Raw genomic sequence first — 2180 nt, forward strand, 5'->3', positions numbered from 1 at the left:
TCAGTTTTTTATACTGGATGTCGATATCAATCGCTTCCATTTGTTTAAGGAGGTAGCGTTTATACACTCCTGTTATGTTTTCTGGGTTCTGTAGCAACATAGATTTAAGTTATTTCATTGAATACACTTGTCACATTGTTTTCATTTCTTAATACTCACTTTGTCACATGTGGTCCCAGACTGAGAGGGCTCTAGAACAGTGTCAGTATCCTGAAAACACATTATGATCATTTTATCACACAAGTACACTTTTTAATATTCAATACAGTATCACATGGAACCTGTGACTACCTCAGGCCTCCTTGAACATACAGACACAGTCTCCTCATCCTCCTCAACTGATGGGCCTTCTCCCTGTGACCACTGATTAAACTCAGTTAAACTCATTAGCTTACATGACTGATTTAAAAGGTCTCATACTCACAGGCAACATGATGTCTGGTGGATCCATAAAGCATACAGAATCTTGATAGAAAAAATAATTTTTTTTTACCAAAATGCACCATTACAGTAGCACAAGTACCTCTACGTGACATTACTGCTATGATGTACTTAGGCTTACAATGCCTAAAGAAGGAGGAAATCAGTTAGTCAGGAAGGAATAATGATAAAACACACACCTTTTATATACTCACTCCTTATACTACGTGATATCATTTTAGATGATGTCCCCCCCTCTATTCCCTCAAGGACGGGCCTCCCTTTATTAATTTCCAAAGCCAGCTCCTCTGCAGGAGTGAAGCTGGCTGGTGGTGGCCCTCCCCCAGTGCCAGCAACCTCAGTCTTCTTTTTGGTCGCTGCAATTAAAAAAAATACATTAAAAAAAAACTGAATAGTTGTAGCTTCAAGCTGGCATTGATTACATATATACATACCATTAGATGTACTTACCATTCTGAACTATATTTTTATATTTTATTTTCACCTGCTGCCAGGTTCTTTTTCCTTCACTTAAGTTGCTGCTGCGTGAAAGCAGTTACTGTTATTCACACACGAAACTTTGCAATGTATTATGACACACATTCAATGTTGATAAAGTATTTTAAATAGCTTACACCGCTACTTACGCATTGAGACGATCAGCAATTTCCCTGCCAACCTTTCTCTCTTGCTTTATTTATTGCCGCTGTATTGCCTTTTTTGGGTGATGACATCTTTAAATTCTTCATACGTTTCCAATAGCAAACGCTGTTCCGTTGCCGTGAACATCGCTGCTCTATCTTTTCCTTTTGTTGCCATGGTAGCCCATAGTAAATCGATTGACCCATGCTCGACTTTTCAGGACTTTTAAACAATGGCGTGCACGCGCAATTATCTAGACTATTTAAACCTGACTCAAATTAGTAAGATCACATGATCCTCAACTTACTGTTATGGAACCAATTTAAGCGCGGATGTTTAGTTCGGCTCATTCAAGTCAGGTTTTGGACTTTAATCCCCGCTTTTCTAAGCGGCTTTTTGGTCCTCTCTCGTAGACCAACATTGTTTAACTACAAAAACAAAAAAAACAAACACACACACACACACACACACACACACTCACTCACTCACACACACAAACACAGAACACACACATTTACACTCACTCACTCACACACACACACATACACACGCACACACACACTTACACTCACTCACTCACACACACACACACACACATACACACGCACACACACACTTACACTCACTCACACACACACACACACACAGTCTCTGAGAATCATATTTTCATGATCTGGTTGAATAATCACACACTGCACCCAGCTCGTATCTGCATCATAAATCAGAAATGCAAACTACTGTAAGAATAAACTGCCTCACACTTTGCATCGTCTGTATAATGTGCGTGCATAAGAATATGTATTGTTATTTTTAAAAAGATATTATAAAATCACGGAACTGTGCATAGTATTATTTTAGTATCACTGAGATACTATTATAATTTTTATTAATATTTTGAATTTGTTTTTATTTGTATATTTTTACTTTTATGTTTTAGTAATTTCATTGTGTGTTTTTGTCATTTTAGTTTTTTTTTTTAGTTTTTATTCATCTTTATTTCAGTTTTAGTTAAGTACATCAAGTTAAACAAAATTAACAGAAAAATTTTTAAAGCATAAATATATAATTATAATTATTAATATGAATATAGAGTAAGTATATTTTAGATTAATAAATAA

The 2180-nt window shown here is 35.9% G+C and overlaps 1 long non-coding RNA gene across 2 annotated transcripts; it reads right to left on the reverse strand.

Annotated features, from left to right (window-relative positions):
• Positions 1-81: 81 nt before the first annotated feature.
• On the reverse strand, positions 82-999 carry LOC122147117. 2 transcript variants are annotated; one of them, XR_006161438.1, is made up of 3 exons: positions 892-999; positions 621-797; positions 82-465 (listed from the first exon to the last, which is right to left on the reverse strand). It is a non-coding gene; the product is annotated as an uncharacterized LOC122147117 (long non-coding RNA). The 2 variants fall into 2 exon arrangements; XR_006161437.1 differs by having other exon boundaries at positions 82-210; positions 292-797.
• Positions 1000-2180: the final 1181 nt, after the last annotated feature.

The sequence above is a fragment of the Cyprinus carpio genome, chromosome A12, assembly GCF_018340385.1.
Source record: "Cyprinus carpio isolate SPL01 chromosome A12, ASM1834038v1, whole genome shotgun sequence".
In the NCBI taxonomy this organism is placed as follows: domain Eukaryota; kingdom Metazoa; phylum Chordata; class Actinopteri; order Cypriniformes; family Cyprinidae; genus Cyprinus; species Cyprinus carpio.